Raw genomic sequence first — 21,165 nt, forward strand, 5'->3', positions numbered from 1 at the left:
CAACAATTTCGGCAGATAATTTTAGAAAGAAAGGGTGCAGATTGTCTAGCCCGGCTGATTTGTAGGGGTCCAGATTTTGCAGCTCTTTCAGAACATCAGCTGAACGGATTTGGGAGAAGGAGATATGGGGAAGGCTTGGGCGAGTTGCTGTTGGGGGTGCAGTGCTGTTGACCGGGGTAGGAGTAGCCAGGTGGAAAGCATGGCCAGCCGTAGAAAAATGCTTATTGAAATTCTCAATTATGGTGGATTTATCAGTGGTGACAGTGTTTCCTATCTTCAGTGCAGTGGGCAGCTGGGAGGAGGTGTTCTTATTCTCCATGGACTTTACAGTGTCCCAGAACTTTTTTGAGTTAGTGTTGCAGGAAGCAAATTTCTGCTTGAAAAAGCGAGCCTTGGCTTTTCTAACTGCCTGTGCATAATGGTTTCTAGCTTCCCTGAACAGCTACATATCACGGGGGCTGTTCGATGCTAATGCAGAACGCCATAGGATGTTTTTGTGTTGGTTAAGGGCAGTCAGGTCTGGGGAGAACCAAGGGCTATATCTGTTCCTGGTTCTAAATTTCTTGAATGGGGCATGTTTATTTAAGATGGTTAGGAAGGCATTTAAAAAAAAATATCCAGGCATCCTCTACTGACGGGATGAGATCAATATCCTTCCAGGATACCCCGGCCAGGTCGATTAGAAAGGCCTGCTCGCTGAAGTGTTTCAGGGAGCGTTTGACAGTGATGAGTGGAGGTCGTTTGACCGCTGACCCATTACGGATGCAGGCAATGAGGCAGTGATCGCTGAGATCTTGGTTGAAGACAGCAGAGGTGTATTTAGAGGGCAAGTTGGTTAGGATGATATCTATGAGGGTGCCCATGTTTAAGGCTTTGGGGAGGTACCTGGTAGGTTCATTGATAATTTGTGTGAGATTGAGGGCATCAAGTTTAGATTGTAGGATGGCTGGGGTGTTAAGCATGTTCCAGTTTAGGTCGCCTAGCAGCACGAGCTCTGAAGATAGATGGGGGGCAATCAGTTCACATATGGTGTCCAGAGCACAGCTGGGGGCAGAGGGTGGTCTATAGCAGGCGGCAACGGTAAGAGACTTGTTTTTAGAGAGGTGGATTTTTAAAAGTAGAAGTTAAAATAGTTTGGGTACAGACCTGGATAGTAGGACAGAACTCTGCAGGCTATCTTTGCAGTAGATTGCAACCCCGCCCCTTTGGCAGTTCTATCTTGTCTGAAAATATTGTAGTTTGGAATTAAAATGTCTGAATTTTTGGTGGTCTTCCTAAGCCAGGATTCAGACACAGCTAGAACATCCGGGTTGGCAGAGTGTGCTAAAGCAGTGAATAGAACAAACTTAGGGAGGAGGCTTCTAATGTTAACATGCATGAAACCAAGGCTATTACGGTTACAGAAGTCGTCAAAAGAGAGCGCCTGGGGAATAGGAGTGGAGCTAGGCACTGCAGGGCCTGGATTCACCTCTACATTGCCAGAGGAACATAGGAGGAGTAGAATAAGGGTGTTGCTAAAAGCAATAAGAATTGGTCGTCTAGAACGTCTGGAACAGAGAGTAAAAGGAGGTTTCTGGGGGCGATAAAATAGCATCAAGGTATGATGTACAGACAAAGGTATGGTAGGATGTGAATACAGTGGAGGTAAACCTAGGTATTGCGTGATGAAGAGAGAGATATTGTCTCTAGAAACATCATTGAAACCAGGAGATGTCATTGCATGTGTGGGTGGTGGAACTAATAGGTTGGATAAGGTATAGTGAGCAGGACTAGAGGCTCTACAGTGAAATAAGCCAATAAACACTAACCAGAACAGCAATGGACAAGGCATATTGACATTAAGGAGAGGCATGCTTAGTCGAGTGATCAAAAGGGTCCGGTGAGTGGAGAGGTTGGTTGGGGGTCACGGCGATTTAGACAGCTAGTCAGGCCATCGGTAGCAAGCTAGCATAGGATGGAGGTCTGTTATTAGCCACCTCTTGCGTTCCGTCAGTAGATTAGTGGGGTTCCGTGTGGTAGAGGGGATTAATCCAAATCACACAACAACAAAAATAAAAACAGATATAGTTATAGAGGCCCAAGAAGAAAACATAATAATAATAAAAATAAATAACTAAATAGTCAGATAGCAGCCGATAAGACAGCTAACGGTTAGCAGATCCCTGAGATCCCACCTGCACTGCTTGCGTCAAAGGACAGAGAGGTCTTCTCATCAAGGTTTGCCTTCACGCCCACCACCACTCTAGTTTCCTACCTCCCAAAGAAAAACAAGAATGTGTTACTTCTGAGCACACTGCACATAGAGGCTGAAATTAGCCATCGCCAGGACAGGAAGCCAGCCATGATCCTAAATCACCTAAATAAGGTGATTGGAACATACAGCTGCAGAAGGATGACTGCCCGCTGGCCCCTGGTCATCTTCCACAACATCATTGATGTTTCCTCCTACAATACCTTTGTGATATGGAGAGAGAACAACTCTAGCTGGATAACTCGTAAGCGCAACAAGAAGAGGGTGTTCGTGGAGCAGCTGGGAACGGCACATGTAATTCCATTCATCAAAAGAAGGGAGCGTCTCCCCCGCAGACGCATCTGCAGCAGTTGTGAAAGCTGTTCAGAGGGCCAGCTCTCATGATCAACCTGAGGAGCCACTAGCCACTGCCCCAGCTGGGGCAAGTAAGAGGTGTCAGATCTGCCCACCAAAGCACTCTACAATGCATACTGTGCTGCAGGTGTAAGAAATATATCTGCAAAGGCTGTGCACATGCATACTGTCACACATGTGCTCATTGGGGGTTTAGTCAAGGCGGGTCAGTTTGACCCGGGGTGTATACAGAATATGAGGACAACCGGAGGGGTAAGATAGCTAGGTGGGACAACCACAAATCTTAGTCATTATTAAAATCAGTGCTAGTAGGGGCAAAAAAAGTTAACGTGATGTCCTTGCCCCACCATTGAAAGCACCAAATTGTGTCCTGCCCATTGACATGCATACAATCTGCAGTAATCATGATGAGATAGTCAAGGTGTTTTAATTATATTTGGTAGTGAAAATGTATGTTAACATGCAGTACATGAAGCGCCATCTCTTGTGAGAAACAATATGAAACAAGCAATTCAAGAATTGATTCATCAAAGTCATGTAGGATCGTGGAAACGCAGCAGAGTGAGGGTGTGGAGAGAAGGAATTGGCTCAGATGGTTTTGCTTTATCAAAATAGTTTATTTAGAAGCCTTTTGTCACAAAAGCACAAACATACACTCCTGTGTCAACTAAAAATGTGGGACAAATAAAACAGTTTATCACTTGAGAAGAGCTGGAGAAAAAAAAAGCAATTTGTCAATTTGTTCTCTATAATCATACACTTGAGAAAAAAAAGGGTGCTTGTCATATGCTCACTATGATTGAAAACGGTATGTAAAATACACACTGTAAGATAACACAATGCACAGACCTAGAAGTGGAAAAGTAATTGGTTAAGATGTGACCACCATGAACAAGAGGTCCTTTGAGCGTGTTCAATGTTTCTCAGTCTGAATGAATACAGAAGCTAAATGTTTGTACAGAGAACCAGATGGGAGCCTAGAAGCGGTTTCCAGGATTTTAGAATCGAACAGGGCAAGACCAACTCCAACCCCAAAATAACAACAAAAAATCGATAAAAATAAGACATGAGAGATATGAGACAGTAAAAGGGGCAGACCGAGAGAGTGGATCAAAAGTATATAAATTCACCTTATCATTGAGACAATGTCAATATTCTCCTTTCTTATTAAACAGACAAGAGAGAGCAACAATGACACCCTGCTACTAAATTTCTTCAGTACTGTAAAATCATCAAGACAACCTCTCTCTGAGGGCAAACAAGCAAAAATGTTTTGGTGGCCATTTTGTCAAGGAACAATTACACAATAGCCTTTACATTTTGGGACAGAAACCTTTTTAAAATCTCCAGAGAACGCTAGGCGTCATGAATGGGATTGGTGATTTTATGTCCCTTGATGCTTGTAGTTGCCTGGGTGACTTGGGCAGACAGGCGGGAGAGCAGGGTGAGGGTTATTTCCCAGGGATCTTGGCCCTCTTGCGGGCAATGGCGTCCTCCACAGCTTTGAGCTGTTTCAGCAGCTCCTCACGGCGGGACAGTGTGCTGCTAGGCTTGCCTGAGCCCGGGCCGCCCGGGGGCTGCTTGCCTGAGCCCGATGACAACCCCCCTGGACCTTTCCCAGACGACTTGGGTGGTGGGGACAGAGGACGTTTTCTAAACAGGGAATTAACAAGGTTGGGTTTAGAGCCACATGCCTATGACAATTTACAAGGGTTATCATGAGGATACATCTACCAGGGTAGAGACGATACCTGTAGATTTGGCTCACATTGTGTGAGTTTTCTACATGGTGTGGCACCATGGTCACATGCCCTGTGTATTATTGGTGTTTATAAACTGGGTGGTTCGAGGACTGAATGCTGATTGGCCACTAGATTTCCAACTAAGGAAGTCTCTTTAGCTTTACAGCATTGTGTCAGGTTCACTGTTGCCCTCCTTACACACTTGAACATAAAACAAGTATTGATTTGTCAAATCAGACCATTTCTATGACAAAACATTCAATTACGTGGGTAAACAGTTTATATTAGCAATAAGGCACCTCTGGGCTTTGTGGTTTATGGCCAATATACCACGGGTAAGGGCTGTGTACAGGCACGCTGTGTCATGCATAAGAAAAGCCCTTAGCCGTGGTATATTTGCCATATACCACACCCCCTCGGGCCTTATTGCTTAAATATCATATACTTCTGGGATTCCACTTTCGTGACTTGATCCACATTCAAAACAAAGGCTTGTGGTTGCTCTAAAATCTTAAAATGACATCACTACTGCAGTGGAGAAGGGCAGCACCAACAAAAGGGTGGCAGGTTGGGGTCGTGTGTGTGATCTGGGGTGAGATGCAGCACAGAGGGCACCTACCTTTCTCCCGGGGGGGGCATGGGACGAGGGCCCTGGCCTCTGGGCCGGTCCATTCTAGGAGAGAGTGGGGGCCGTCCAGGCATCCTCCTGTCACCACGACCTGCAGGACATTGAGGGGAAGTTGATTACCAACAATACAACAGGGACGTGTGGACAGATCATAGAGAATGCAGCCTATTGTGAGGTTTCTCTGGTGTTGGATTTCCACATTTGGGTTAACTGAACCACATATTTGTGTATGTGTGTGTGTCTGTGTGTCTACGTGTGTGTCTGTGTGTGTGTGTGATTTCCCTGGAAAGAACACATTCATCCCTGACTTTTCTGGACAGTTTGAGGCCCTCACCTCTCTCAGGAGACATTGCTATCCTCTTGCTGAGGGGAGAGGTCGGCCTGTCCTTGTCTGAAGGCATGTATCGCTTCCTGTTACCCCGCTCTGCCTGCTGCTACAGAGTGAGAGAGAGCCATGGTTCGTCAGACATTCAACAAGCACCAAATGCAAAATGGAGTACATTAAATTGAGATCAAATCACATCTTAAATGGTGGTATTCAAATAATGTTTGTTTTTCAGTTAACCGAGAGTAAATGTTAGCGAAAACAAAAGTATTGTATACAGAGGCTTGATAATAATATATCTACTTATTCAGTCTCACTGATAACATCACACGAGTATGAGGAAGTCAGACACTGACTGTCCTTCCCCAAAGTCAAAACCCTGTAATGACATCAGTGTCACAGGGTGAGATATTAGTGTAACTCGTATCTACATACTCTTCAGAGAACTTCAAAGACTCATCACTTGTAGTCTACCTGGGTTGGGGACTTCCAACAGTAATCCAGTACTAGTCACCTTGTTGAGGAGCGTGAGTTTGATGTCTTTGTGCTGGCCGTAACCTCCAGGGGGACCCATGGGAGGTCCGTGCGGCGGGTGCATGGGGTGGCCTCCAGGACCATGGCCCCTGCTGCCAGGCCCAGACCTGGGCATGGGACCGTGAGTGTTTCTGGGAGGGAGGCCTGAGGGATCCATCTTCCTCCGGTCCTCCCTGGGGGGATGGGGCTCATCTTTCTTAGTGGGCTTCCCTGTGTGGAGAGCACTACGTATGTCACCAACAACCAATAAATGATGCGATTCTGTTATAGCTGTGTCACACCAACCTAAACACAATACAGAGTGAGTCAAGAGTCTATAACAAAAGCCTGACCACTACCTTTGTCCTTGTTGGGGCCCCTGTCCCGTGGGGGCCCCTCTCCTTGCGTGCATGGGGGTGTCCTGGGGTTGGGGAGCGGGAGCTGGCTGACGACACAGGGCTGGCCAGGTCGGCGTACATGTCATCTGAGTCAGCGCTCCTCACAGAGCTGCTGCTGGAGGCCGAGGACACGCTAGACACACTGCTCACACTCAGAGACCTGCACAGAGACCACACAGAACACAGGGAAAGAGACTCAGTGCTGCGCCACAAAAACACATTGTTTACACATAGTTTAACTCATACATCACAGTAAAAATATATATATTTTAGAGTGAGAAAAAAATTGATTACAACACACACGTACAGAGGGTAACAAATGAGTGAATGGTGGGGCAACATGGAGAAGAAATCAATCAAACAGATGAATTACAGTTAATAGGAATGAAGAGAAGCAGATGTACAGGGGGGAAAAAGGCTGATAAAATTGACGTAGTACCTGGATTTTCTACAAAGTTGACCAGTGGATACATAGCAAGAAGAGAGAAAGGATTCAATACATGTCCGTTTCAAAGTGCTTTACTAAACACCATAAAAATAAAAAAAATCTTCATTTTCCCGACACCCAAAAGTACTCGTTACATTTTGAATGATTAGCAAAGACAGGAAAATGGTCTAATTCACCCACTTGCTTCGTTTGTAAATTATGATTGAGTGTTGGTGTGCCCCTGGCTATCTGTAATTTAATAATAATGGTGCCATCTGGTTTGCTTAATATACATTTTGTTTTACCTTTATTTAACTAAGCAAGTCAGTTAAGAACAAATTCTTATTTACAATGACGGCCTACCGGGGAACAGTGGGTTAACTGCCTTGTTCTGTGGCAGAACAACAGATTTTGACCTTGTCAGCTCAGGGATTCGATCCAGCAACCTGGCCCAACGTTCTAACCACCAGGCTACCTGCCGCCCCATTCCCAATATAAGGAATTTGAGTATATTTTACTTAAGTATATTTTAGCAATTACTTTTAGACTTTTACTCAAGTAGTATTTTAGTGGGTGACTTTCACTTTTACTTCTATTAAGGTATCTTTACTTTTACTCAAGTATGACACTTGGGTACTTTTCCACCACCGCATTTACCCAGTAGTGGAAGTAGGATCTGTTATTTCTACCTGGACTTCTTGGACCCGGAAGGTGAGATGGTTGCAGAGGAGGAATGGGATCTTGAGCGAGAGCTGGAGCCAGAGTAACTACTGCCACTCACACTGCCACTGACCGTCTGCCTGAAGCAGTGGAATAGAAAGACAGGAGAGGAAAGATCAGCATACTTTTAATAGCAGATTGTACATCACTGTAACAACGCATCAGTCCCATTGCATACTTGGCAAGGGTTTATAGGTCATATTCATATAATAGAAAACAAACTACTGTCCCTGCAGAGGAGGAATGGAGTGTGGTATCACATATGACGGAAGATTTTAGTCAGGGCAGGAGTGTTGTTGTAGAATGACTGTGAGAAGGCCACTTCTGGTGACTTTTTAAAAGGACATTCTACTCCAAAATGCATGAACATTTAATTATATTGCCACCAACTGAAATAGAACTGATGGGCGCCTCTTCACTGTAGGGAGATTATGAGGAGCAAGCGGTGGCTGTGCACTCGAGGCGCTCATTCGCGCCACTGCTCTCTGTTTACTTATATACATTGTAACTTGCCACTGATCTTAAAGGGATAATGTGAGATTTTTGCATGGCTCTGCGTGCAGTTCGAAGTTAGTGTTAGCGCAATGACTTGAGTCTAGCATAGCTAGCTGTTAGAAACAGCGCTAACGCTCGTTAGCGACTTCCTTCTAACTGCACACAGAGACAAATGGTATCCATTAGTTCATGATTTAATAGCCAAAATATCACCATATCCCTTTAAAAGCGCATCCCGGCAGATTTGTTTTGTAAATATAGAAGAAACACTAACATAAACTGACTGACAATACAAGTTCACCCGAGAGGAAAACCCAAGAAACAGCCTACAATAGCATGTCTTCAAGTCCTACTCATCTTATTAACAAGCTGTCCTACTCCACTTGCCAAACTAAGCAACATATAATATTTTGTTAAACCATGAACAGACAGAGTAGTGCCAGGTTGTGGAATACAATCTGCACTACGTGAATAGTTCCATTGAAGCTATTCTGATACCACATGAGATCTGTGCAATCAATTAATTATATTACTGTACTTCCTACTTCCGTGTCCTCAGAGGATGCGCAGACCAGCTGGCTGGAGTATTTACAGAGATAATCAATCACTCCCTATCCCAGTCTGCTGTCTCCACTTGCTTCAAGATGTCCACCACTGTACCCAAGAAAGCAAAAGGTAACTGAACTAAATGACTATTGCCCCGTAGCACTCACTTCTGCCATCATGAAGTGCTTTGAGAGGCTAGTTAAGGATCATATCACCTCCACCTTATCGGACACCCAAGACCCACTTCAATTTGCTTACCACCCCAATAGATCCACAGACGATGCAATCACCATCACACTGCCCTATCCCATCTGGACAAGCGGAATACCTATGTAAGAATACTGTTCATTGACTATAGCTCAGCCTTCAACACCATAGTACCCTCCAAGCTCATCATTAAGCTCGGAGCCCATCTCTGTGCAACTGGGTCCTGGACTTCCTGACGGTCCACCCCCGGGTGGTGAAGATAGGAAACAACACCGCCACTTTGCTGATCCTCAACACAGGGTACATGCACAGCCCCCTCCTGTACTCCAGACACCAGAGAGAGCATGCCCCTATACACATCAACGGGACCGCAGTGGAGAAGGTGAAAAGCTTCAAGTTCCTCTGCGTACATATCACTGATGATCTGAAATGGTCCACCCACATAGACAGTGTGGTGAAGAAAGCACAACAGCGTCTCTTCAGCCTCAGGAAACTGAAGAAATTCATCTTCACCCCATTACCATCCAGAAGAGGTGGTCAGTACAGGTACATCAAAGCTGGGACCGAGAGACTGAAAAACAGCTTCTATTTCAAGGCCATTAGACTGTTAAATAGCCATCCGTAGCCGATTACCACCCAGTTACTCGACCCTGCACCTTAGAGGCTGTTGCCCTATATACATAGACATGGGATCACTGACCACTTTAATAATGTTTACATACTGCTTTACTCATCTCAAATGTATATACTGTATTCTATTCTACTGTATTTTAATCAATGCCACTCAGACATTGCTTGTCCTAATATTGATATATTTCTTAACTCCATTCTTTTACTTTAGATTTGTGTGTATTGTTGTGAATTATTAGATATTACTGCACTGTCGGAGCTAGGAACACAAGCATTACGCTACACCCGCAATAACATCTGCTAAATATGTGTATGTGACCAATTCAATTTGATTTGCCTGTTCTTGTGCCAAGTAACCATGTATAGTCGTGGCCAAAAGTTTTGAGGATGAAACAAATATTCATTTTCACAAAGTCTGCTGCCTCAGTGTGTATGATGGCAATTTGCATATACTCCAGAATGTTATGAAGAGTGATCAGATGAATTGCAATTCATTGCAAAGTCCCTCTTTGCCATGCAAATGAACTGAATCCCCCAAAAACATTTCCACTGCATTTCAGCCCTGCCACTAAAGGACCAGCTGACATCATGTCAGTGATTCTCTCGATAACACAGGTGTGAGTGTTGATGAGGACACGGCTGGAGATCACTCTGTCATGCTGATTGAGTTCAAATAACAGACCGGAAGCTTCAAAAGGAGGGTGGTGCTTGAAATCATTGTTCTTCCTCTGTCAACCATGGTTACCTACAAGGAAACACGTGCCGTCATCATCGCGTTGCACAAAAAGGGCTTCACAGGCAAGGAAATTGCTGCCAGAAAAATTGCACCTAAATCAACCATGTTTTTACTGAATCATCAAGAACTTCAAGGAGAGTAGTTCAATTGTTGTGAAGAAGGCTTCAGGGTGCCCAAGAAAGTCCAGCAAGCACCAGGACCGTCTCCCAAAGTTGATTAAGCTGCGGGATTGGGGAACCACCAGTACAGAGCTTGCTCAGGAATGGCAGCAGGCAGGTGTGAGTGCATCTGCATGCACAGTGAGGCGAAGACTTTTGGGGGATGCCTGGTGTCAAGAAGGGCTGCAAAGAAGTCACTTCTCTCCAGGAAAAACATCAGGGACAGACTGATATTCTGCAAAAAGTACAGGGATTGGACTGCTGAGGACTGGGGTAAAGTCATTCTCTCTGATGAATCCCCTTCCCGATTGTTTGGGGTAACCGGAAAAAAAACTTGTCCGGAGAAGACAAGGTGAGTGTCAGTCCTGTGTCATGCCAACAGTAAAGCATCTTGAGACCATTCATGTGTGGGGGTTGCTTCTCAGCCAAGGCAGTGGGCTCACTCACAAATTTGCCTAAAAACACAGCCATGAATAAAGAATGGTACCAACACATCCTCCGAGAGCAACTTCTTCCAACCATCCAGGAACAGTTTGGTGACGAACAATGCCCTTTCCGGCATGATGGAGCTCCTTGCCATGGGGCAAAAGTGATAACTAAGTGGCTCAGGGAACAAAACACAGATATTTTGGGTCTATGGCCAGGAAACTCCCCAGACCTTAATCCCATTGAGAACTTGTGGTCAATCCTCAAGAGGCAGGTGGACAAACAAAACCCCACAAATTCTGACAAACTTCAAGCATGGACTATGCAAGAATGGGCTGCCATCAGTCAGGATGTGGCCCAGAAGTTAATTGACAGCATGCCAGGGTGGATTGCAGAGGTCTTGAAAAAGATGGGTCAACACTGCAAATCTTGACTCTTTGCATCAACTTCATGTAATTGTCAATAAAAGCCTTTGGCACTTACGAAATGCTTGTAATTAACCTTCCGTATTCTATAGTAACACCTGACAAAAATATCTAAAGACACTGAAGCAGCAAACTTTGTGGAAATTAATATTTGTGTCATTCTCAAAACTTTTGGCCACGACTGTACATGGAGGTTGGTGATCAGTTCCAAAGCACTCTATGTAAATGAAATTAACATAAATGCACAAATATTTGTATTTAACTACTTTTCCCATCCTTTCAATATTATAAACCACTAAAAGTGGAGATAAAAAAAAGCATTCATACAGTAGCCTATTCAAAATGTATGCATGGTATGAATTTAAGTAATGGATCATGTTCCACTAAATAGGAGTCAAGCAAAAGTATAAAACTGTCACCCTATTAACTATGAATCATTGCTGAACAAAATGACTAACATAAAAAGTGTGGTCAAGTCATTTTACATGGGAGGACAATGTGTCTTTAGAGCTGCAGGACCACTGGACAAAACGTTTTACATGATGTTTTCCACAGGGAACACCACGCCACACACATAGAGTGAGCCTAGTGTATTCTACCAAGGCAGGCAGAGAAACCAAAGCTAGTGGCTTGCCCCCACGCTGTGCTTTCCTTCCCTTCTACAGCACAGCACCAGACCTAGGTTCTTTCCGATGAAGGCCCAGCCATAGTGTCACCTGACCCTCAGACAGAGGATAGCTCTTCCACCAACACACAGCAATGCTCACGGAAAAGGCCCCTCCTGATGCTAATCTAGCTACCATACAAAGTGTCTTTGTGAGCTGAGGGATACCGGTCATGCAAGTTCAATAAAAATAAAACAAACCCACACAAATATGCCTGGTATTAGGCCTACCTGTGAAATACAGCCTGAAAATAATGAAAACAACTTGATTTGCAAAAGATCAAAATGAGACCCAGTGAAGTCTCTAGCTAGTAGCGCAGCAACAGTGTTCACTACCAATAAGCTATTATACTGAACAAAAATATAAACGCAACATGCAACCATTTCAAAGACTTCACTGATTTACAGTTCATATAAGGAAATGATTCATTAGGCCCTAATCTATTGATTCCGCAACTGGGAATACAGATACCAGAAAACCAGTCGGTATCTGTTTTGACCACCATTTGCCTCATGCAGCGTGACACATCTCCTTCGCATAGAGTTGATTAGGCTGTTGATTGTGGCCTGTGGAATGTTGTTCCACTCTTCTTCAATGACTGTGCTAAGTTTCTGGATATTGGCAGTTGCACACGTTGATCCAGAGCACCCCAAACATGCTCAATGGGTGATATGTCTGGTGAGTATGCAGGCCGTGGAAGAATTGGGACATGTTCAGCTTCCAGGAATATTGTACAGATCCTCAAGAAATGGGGCCGTGCATTATAATGCTGAAACATTAGGTGATAGCGGCAGATGAATGGCACTTTAGGAAACAGCAGTGGGAGCACCCCCCTATCCACATCGATGGGGCAGCAGTGGAGAAGGTGGAAAGTGTCAAGTTCCTCGGCCTACACATTACTGACAAACTGAAATGGTCCACCCACACAGACAGTGGGTGAAGAAGGCGCAACAGGAGGCTGAAGAAATGTGGCTTGTCACCTAAAACCCTCACAAACTTTTACAGATGCACAATTGAGAGCATCCTGTCGGGCTGCATCACTGCCTGGTACGGCAACTGCACCACCCATAACCACAGGGCTCTCCAGAGGGTGGTGCGGTCTGCACAACGCATCACCGGGGGAAAACTACCTGCACTCCAGGACACCTACAGCACCCAATGTCACAGGAAGGCCAAAAAGCAAATCAAGGACAACAACCACCCGAGCCACTGCCTGTTCACCCCTCTATCATGCAGAAGGCAAGGTCAGTACAGGTGCATCAAAGCTGGGACCGAGAGACTGAAAAACAGCTTCTATCTCAAGGCCATCAGACTGTTAAATAGCCATCACTACCAGAGAGGCTGCTGCCTATATACACAGACTTCAAATCATTGGCCACTTTAATAATGTTTACATATCTTGCACTCATCTCATATGTACAGTGGGGCAAAAAAGTATTTAGTCAGCTACCAATTGTGCAAGTTCTCCCACTTAAAAAGATGAGAGAGGCCTGTAATTTTCATCATAGGTACACTTCAACTATGACAGACAAAATGATTTTTTTCTCTTCTGAAAATCACATTCTAGGTTTTTTAATTAATTTTTTGCAAATTATGGTGGAAAATAAGTATTTGGACATCTACAAACAAGCAAGATTTCTGGCTCTCACAGACCTGTAACTTCTTCTTTAAGAGGCTCCTCTGTCATCCACTCGTTACCTGTATTAATGGCACCTGTTTGAACTTGTTATCAGTATAAAAGACACCTGTCCACAACCTCAAACAGTCACACTCCAAACTCCACTATGGCCAAGACCAAAGAGCTGTCAAAGGACACCAGAAACAAAATTGTAGACCTGCACCAGGCTGGGAAGACAATCTGCAATAGGTAAGCAGCTTGGTTTGAAGAAATCAACTGTGGGAGCAATTATTAGGAAATGGAAGACATACAAGACCACTGATAATCTCCCTCGATCTGGGGCTCCACGCAAGATCTCACCCCGTGGGGTCAAAATGATCACAAGAACGGTGAGCAAAAATCCCAGAACCACACGGGGGGACCTACTGAATGACCTGCAGAGAGCTGGGACCAAAGTAACAAAGCATACCATCAGTAACACACTACGCCGCCAGGGACTCAAATCCTGCAGTGCCAGACGTGTCCCCCTGCTTAAGCCAGTACATGTCCAGGCCCGTCTGAAGTTTGCTAGAGAGCATTTGGATGATCCAGAAGAAGATTGGGAGAATGTCATATGGTCAGATGAAACCAAAATATTACTTTTTGGTAAAAACTCAACTCGTCGTGTTTGGAGGACAAAGAATGCATCCAAAGAACACCATACCTACTGTAAAGCATTGGGGTGGAAACATCATGCGTTTGGGCTGTTTTTCTGCAAAGGGACCAGGACGACTGATCCGTGTAAAGGAAAGAATGAATGGGGCCATGTATTGTGAGATTCTGAGTGAAAACCTCCTTCCATCAGCAAGGGCATTGAAGATGAAACGTGGCTGGGTCTTTCAGCATGACAATGATCCCAAACACACCGCCCGGACAATGAAGGAGTGGCTTCGTAAGAAGCATTTCAAGGTCCTGGAATGGCCTAGCCAGTCTCCAGAGCTCAACCCCATAGAAAATCTTTGGAGGGAGTTGAAAGTCCATGTTGCCCAGCAACAGCCCCAAAACATTACTGCTCTAGAGGAGATCTGCATGGAGGAATGGGCCAAAATACCAGCAACAGTGTGTGAAAACCTTGTGAAGACTTACAGAAAACGTTTGACCTCTGTCATTGCCAACAAAGGGTATATAACAAAGTATTGAGATAAACTTTTGTTATTGACCAAATACTTATTTTCCACCATAATTGGCAAATAAACTCATTAAAAATCCTACAATGTGGTTTTCGGGATTTTTTTCTCCCATTTTGTCTGTCATAGTTGAAGTGTACCTATGATGAAAATTACAGGCCTCTCTCATATTTTTAAGTGGGAGAACTTGCACAATTGGTGGCTGACTAAATACTTTTTTGCCCCACTGTATATACTGTATTCTATACTATTCTACTGTATCTTAGTCTATGCTGCTCTGACATTGCTTGTCCATATATTTATATATTCATTCGATTCCTTTACTTAGATTTGCGTGTATATGTTGTGAAATTGCTAGATATTACTTGTTAGACATTGCTGCACTGTCAGAACTAGAAGAACAAGCATTTCGTTACACCCACAATAACATCTGCTAAACATGTGTATGTGACCAATACAATTTGATTTGATGACAATGGGCCGTTGGATCTCGTCCCGGTATCTCTGTGCTTTCAAATTGCCATCGATAAAATGTAATTGTGTTCATTGTTCATGGCTGCCCATACCATAACCCCACTGCCACCATGAAGCAATCTGTTCACAACGTTGACATCAGCAAAACGTTCACCCACACGAAGCCATACAGGTGGTCTGACATACTACCAAATTCTCAAAAACAACATTGGAGACAGCTTATGGAAGAGAAATGAAAATGATGTTCTCTGGAAACAGATCTGGTGGACGTTCCTGCAGTCAGCATGCCAACTGCATGCTCCCTCAAAACTTGGGACATCTGTGGCATTGTGTTGCATGACAAAACTGCACATATAAACAAAACATGTAAAGTGTTTGTCCCATGTTTCATGAGCTGAAATAAAAGATCCCAGAAAATGTCCATATGCACAAAAAGCTAATTTCTCTCAAATTATATGCACAAATTTGTTTATATCCCTGCTAGAGAGCATTTCACCTTTGACAAAATAATCCACCCACCTGACAGGTGTGGCATATCAAGAAGCTGATAAAACAGCATGATCATTACACAGATGCACCGTGTGCCGGGGACAATAAAAGGCCACTCTTAAATGTGCAGTTGTCACAAAATACAATGCCACAGATGTCTCAATTTAGCTAACTGCAGGAATGTCCACCAGAGCTGTTGCCAGAGAATTTAATGTTGATTTCTCTACCATAAGCCACCTCCAACGTTGTTTTGGAGAATTTGTTATTACATTCAACCGGCCTCAACCGCATACGGCTCAACCGGAGCCCGGGACCTCCAAATACGGCTTCTTCACATGCGAGATCTTCGGAGACCAGACACCCGGACAGCTGATGAAACTGAGGAGTATTTCTGTATGTAATAAAGCCCATTTGTGGGGAAAAACTCATTCTAATTGGCTGGGCCTGACTTCCAAGTGGGTAGGCCAATGTACTTACTGTGGAATGCAGTGTTCAGTTCTCGCCAGGCATAATGTGACCCATCTCATCCAAAAAGTTCAATCAAGTTTGACAAAAAGCACCTGGAAGAACATCAAGACTCTTGGAAGAATGTTCTATGGACAGATGAGTCACACGTATAACTTTTTGGATGACATGGGTCTCATTATGCCTGGTGAAAACCAAACACCGCATTCCACAGTAAGAACCCTACACCCACGGTAAAGCATGGTGGTGGTAGTGTGATGGTTTGGGGATGCTTTGCTGCCTCAGGACCTGGACGACTTGCCTTAATAGAAGGAACCATGAATTCTGCCTGCATCAGAAAATTCTACAGGAGAATGTCAGGCCCTCCGTCTGTAAGCTGAAGCCGAAGCGCAGCTGGGTCATGCAGCAAGACAATGATCCAAAACACACAATCAAGTCTACATGAAAATGGCTAAAAAGTATACACATTAGAAATTTTGCAATGGCCTAATCCCAATTGAGATGTGGCAGGACTTGACACAAGCAGTTCATACTTGAAAACCCACAAATGTCGCTGAGTTAAAGCAGTTCTGCATGGAAGAGTGGGCCAAAATTCCTCCACAGCGGTGTGAGAGACTGATCAACAACTACAGGAAGTGTTTGGTTGGAGTCATTGCAGCTAAAGGTGGCACCACCAGTTATTGAGTGTAAGGGGCAATACTTTTTCACACAGCATACCTTTGTTTACGAAATGAATGAAATAAGTATTTAACTGTTGCGTTATTTGTTCACTCATGTTCTGTTTATCTAATATTAGGTTTTGGTTGAAGATCTTTTAACATTCATCAAAAATATACAAAAGTAGAGAAAATTAGAAAGGGCGTAAATACTTTTTCACAGCAATGTACATTAACTAACAGCTTCGGGGAATTAATGTAATTTTTAAATTAATTTTATAGTCTAGACTGAAAATACCATTATTATGATGTTTTTTTCACTGGCCAAAGCGGGCCACTGACATGAATGATTGACAGGCCCGGGGGGTTTCCAAAACATCCCTAGGCAAGCGGGCAGCCCTGTATGTCGAGCCCTGTTACACCTTTGTATATCATTGGATAACCTTGAGATTTCAGGTTGGCTGTGTTGAATGTGACAAAGGAACTTGTGAAAGATAGATAGCCATCTCTAACCAAATGTGTACTTCTGTCCTACCTCCTGGGTGGATTGTGCTGCTGCCGCTCCTTCCGTCGGCCCTCCCGCAGGTTGAGGGGTTTGCCCCCCTCCCGAGGTGACATGGGTCGGCCCCCCTCCCGAGGAGGCATGGCTCGGCCCCCCTCCCGAGGCGGCATGGCTCGGCCCCCCTCCCGAGGCGGCATGGCTCGGCCTCCATCTCGAGGAGGCATGGGTCGGCCCCCCTCCCGAGGAGGCATGGGTCGGCCCCCCTCCCGAGGAGGCACGGGTCGGCCCCCCTCCCGAGGAGGCACGGGTCTGCCCCCTTCCCGAGGCGGCATGGGTCGGCCACCATCCCGAGGCGGCATGGGTCGGCCCCCTTCCCGAGGCGGCATGGGTCGGCCCCTGTCCCGAGGCGGCATGGGTCGGCCCCCTCCCGAGGCGGCATGGGTCGGCCCCCCTCCCGAGGCGGCATGGGTCGGCCCCCTCCCGAGGAGGCATGGGTCGGCCCCCTCCCGAGGCGGCATGGGTCGGCCCCCTCCCGAGGCGGCATGGGTCGGCCCCCTGACCATCCCGAGGTGGCATGGGTCGGCCCCCTGACCCTCCCGAGGCGGCATGGGTCGCCCCCCCTCCCGAGGTGGCATGGGTCGGCCCCCCTGACCCTCCCGAGGCGGCATGGGTCGGCCCCCCTGACCCTCCCGAGGCGGCACGGGTCGGCCCCCCTGACCCTCGCGAGGCGGCACGGGTCGGCCCCCCTGACCCTCCCGAGGGGGCACGGGTCGGCCCCCCTCCCGAGGTGGCATGAGTCGGCCCCCCTCCTGAGGCGGCATGGGTCGGCCCACCTCCTGAGGCGGCATGGGTCGGCCCACCTCACGGGGCTCGCGGGAGTTGCCAGGCTTAGCCCCCTCTAGGGTGGGTTTGGGGGGTTTCCCAGGCTGGCCTGGCAGTGGTGGGCTTGGAGCCTTCTTGGGGGGAGCCTTCTCCCTACCAGGAGGGGAAGGCGCACCAGGTTTCGACAGGATGCTTGAGGATGATAAGACATTGGTTTGTTGTTTGGCATGCAGCATTTACACACGTCACATCCATGAGGGAAAAACACATGCTTTGTTCAAGAGACAGTGATTCTACAGACTAATACTAGAAGCATGCTAGCTACATGTCTAAGATGAACAATACAGCATGTGCATTACATGCAAACTACCCTATTATTATGTAAGACTATGAAGTATCAATATTGATTGATCTACAGTGGGGAGAACAAGTATTTGATATACTGCCGATTTTGCAGGTTTTCCTACTTACAAAGCATGTAGAGGTCTGTAATTTGTATCATAGGTACACTTCAACTGTGAGAGATGGAATCTAAAACAAAAATCCAGTAAATCACATTGTATGATTTTTAAGTAATTAATTTGTATTTTATTGCATGACATAAGTATTTGATCACCTACCAACGAGTAAGGGTAGCCTAGTGGTTAGAGCGTTGGACTAGTAACCGGAAGGTTGCAAGTTCAAACCCCCGAGCTGACAAGGTACAAATCTGTCGTTCTGCCCCTGAACAGGCAGTTAACCCACTGTTCCCAGGCCGTCATTGAAAATAAGAATTTGTTCTTAACTGACTTGCCTGGTTAAATAAAGGTAAAAAGAATTCCGGCTCTCACAGACCTATTAGTTTTTCTTTAAGAAACCCTCCTGTTCTCCACTCATTACCTGTATTAACTGCACCTGTTTGAACCAGTTACCTGTATAAAAGACACCTGGCCACACACTCAATCAAACAGATTCCAACCTCTCCACAATGGCCAAAACCAGAAAGCCGTGTAAGGACATCAGGGATAAAATTGCAGACCTGCACAAGGCCAGGATGGGCTACAGGACAATAGGCAAAAAGCCTGGTGAGAAGGTAACAACTGTTGGCGCAATTATTAGAAAATGGAAGAAGTTCAAGATGACGGTCAATCACCCTCGGTCTGGGGCTCCATGCAAGATCTCACCTCGTGGGCCATCAATGATCATGACGTAGGTGAGAGATCAGCCCAGAACTACACGGCAGGACCTGGTCAATGACCTGAAGAGAGCTGGGACCACAGTCTAAAAAAAACATTAGTTACACACTACGCCATCATGGATTAAAATCCTGCAGTGTATGCAAGGTCCCCCTGCTCAAGCCAGCACATGTCCAGGCCCGTCTGAAGTTTGCCAATGACCATCTGGATGATCCAGAGGAGGAATGTGAGATGGTCATGTGGTCTGATGAGACAAAAAAATAGAGCTTTTTGGTCTAAACCCCACTCGCCGTGTTTGGAGGAAGAAGGATGAGTACAACCGCAAGAACACCATCCCAACCGTGAAGCATGGAGGTGGAAACATCATTCTTTGGGGATGCTTTTCTGCAAAGGGGACAGGACGACTGCACCGTATTGAGGGGAGGATGGATGGGGCCATGTATCGTGAGATCTTGGCCAACAACCTCCTTCCCTCAGTAAGAACATTGAAGATGGGTCGAGGCTGGGTCTTCCAGCATGACAACGACCCAAAACACACAGCCAGGGCAACTAAGGAGTGGCTCCGTAAGAAGCATCTCAAAGTCCTGGAGTGGCCTAGCCAGTCTCCAGACCTGAACCCAATAGAAAATCTTTGGAGGGAGCTGAAAGTCCGTATTGCCCAGCGACAGCCCCGAAACCTGAAGGATCTGGAGAAGGTCTGTATGGAGGAGTGGGCCAAAATCCCTGCTGCAGTGTGTGCAAACCTGGTCAAGAACTACAGGAAACGTATGATCTCTGTAATTCCAAACAAAGGTTTCTGTACCAAATATTAAATTCTGCTTTTGTGATGCATCAAATAATTATGTCATGCAATAAAATGCAAATTAATTACTTAAAAATCATACAATGTGATTTTCTGGATTTTTGTTTTAGATTCCGTCTCTCACAGTTGAAGTGTACCTATCATAAAAATTACAGACTTCTACATGCTTTGTAAGTAGGAAAACCTGCAAAATCGACAGTGTATCAAATACTTGTTCTCCCCACTGTATATTGACTCGAGCCATGAAAGGAAAAGTACATATGATCTGTGTGAGTTGTGTATGGAAGTGCACAGCACAACCGATGAATATACAGTATGTCTATGGACGGATGAGTATAGCTTTACCCTTTGGGCCCTAGGGCCAGTGGGGCCGCTGCTTTATTCTTGGCGTTTCTCTGTGCTGAAGGGGTCGGAGAGGGAGACGAGGAGAACGATCTGGACCTGCAGTGAGACAAACAGAAGGCCACGTTTAATTACAACCCTAAGTCATCTCCGATCCATGATACATATCAGCTCTCTTATGGGAGACCTGAGATTACAGGTTACCATGCTCTCAGTGAATGGGTGTCCTACTCAACAGACAGTGTTGTGGGGGTGGACAGACAGACAGGCAGAGTGTGTGTTATGGACCTGGAGCGGCTCCCGCTGAAGGAGCTGTGCTGGGAGGAGTGGCTGGAGTACGAGCTGAAGGACGAGGTGCGAGAGCGAGACCGGGATGATCCGGAGCCTGTGTAGGAGGAAGAGCGGGACGAAGACCTGCAGAACAAAACCCACAGTTAACCTCACTCTTTAACACACACACAGAAACCCATAGTACTCAAGTAGATATAAATTACTGCAGAATAAAAACATTGTTTTAAAGTGTTGATTTAAGGTGTTACCAGAGTATCAGACTAGAGGTAAGGCTGAATTGAAAGCTACCTAGAGGAGTTGGACAGTGAGACAGAGGATCCAGAGGGCCGGTGACGCCGGCGGCCCCGCGGTGGTGACCCGGACATGCCCGGACGTGTCCTGGGGGATTTAGACCGGCGCCAGGGGTCCTTCCACTCATCTGGCCGCTTGGACATGGGCATCAGCTCCGTTTTGAGAGGCGGCTCCATCATCGGCCGACTGGGAAGAGGGGTTGAGAGAGGCAATCAAATCAATCACACATTTAGCAATAAAGCATCACAAACGAATGAGAGAGAGATACAAAATAAAGAAGGTTCCATACACTGTTTTCATTCCTCAGTTTATGTTCATAACATAGTATGGCATGACCTCCCTTCAGTTATTCCCAGGTAAGAGAAACAAAGACACTGAAATCACAACATGATGTGTTGCAACATTCCTGGAGGAGATGAGCGCAGA

At 45.7% G+C, this 21,165-nt stretch overlaps 1 pseudogene; it reads right to left on the bottom strand.

Annotated features, from left to right (window-relative positions):
* Positions 1-3,201: 3,201 nt before the first annotated feature.
* The window catches only part of LOC115134335 (zinc finger CCCH domain-containing protein 18-like), a 39,588-nt pseudogene continuing 21,624 nt past the window's right edge, over positions 3,202-21,165 (bottom strand).

Source organism: Oncorhynchus nerka, linkage group LG9a (genome assembly GCF_034236695.1).
Source record: "Oncorhynchus nerka isolate Pitt River linkage group LG9a, Oner_Uvic_2.0, whole genome shotgun sequence".
Classification (NCBI taxonomy): domain Eukaryota; kingdom Metazoa; phylum Chordata; class Actinopteri; order Salmoniformes; family Salmonidae; genus Oncorhynchus; species Oncorhynchus nerka.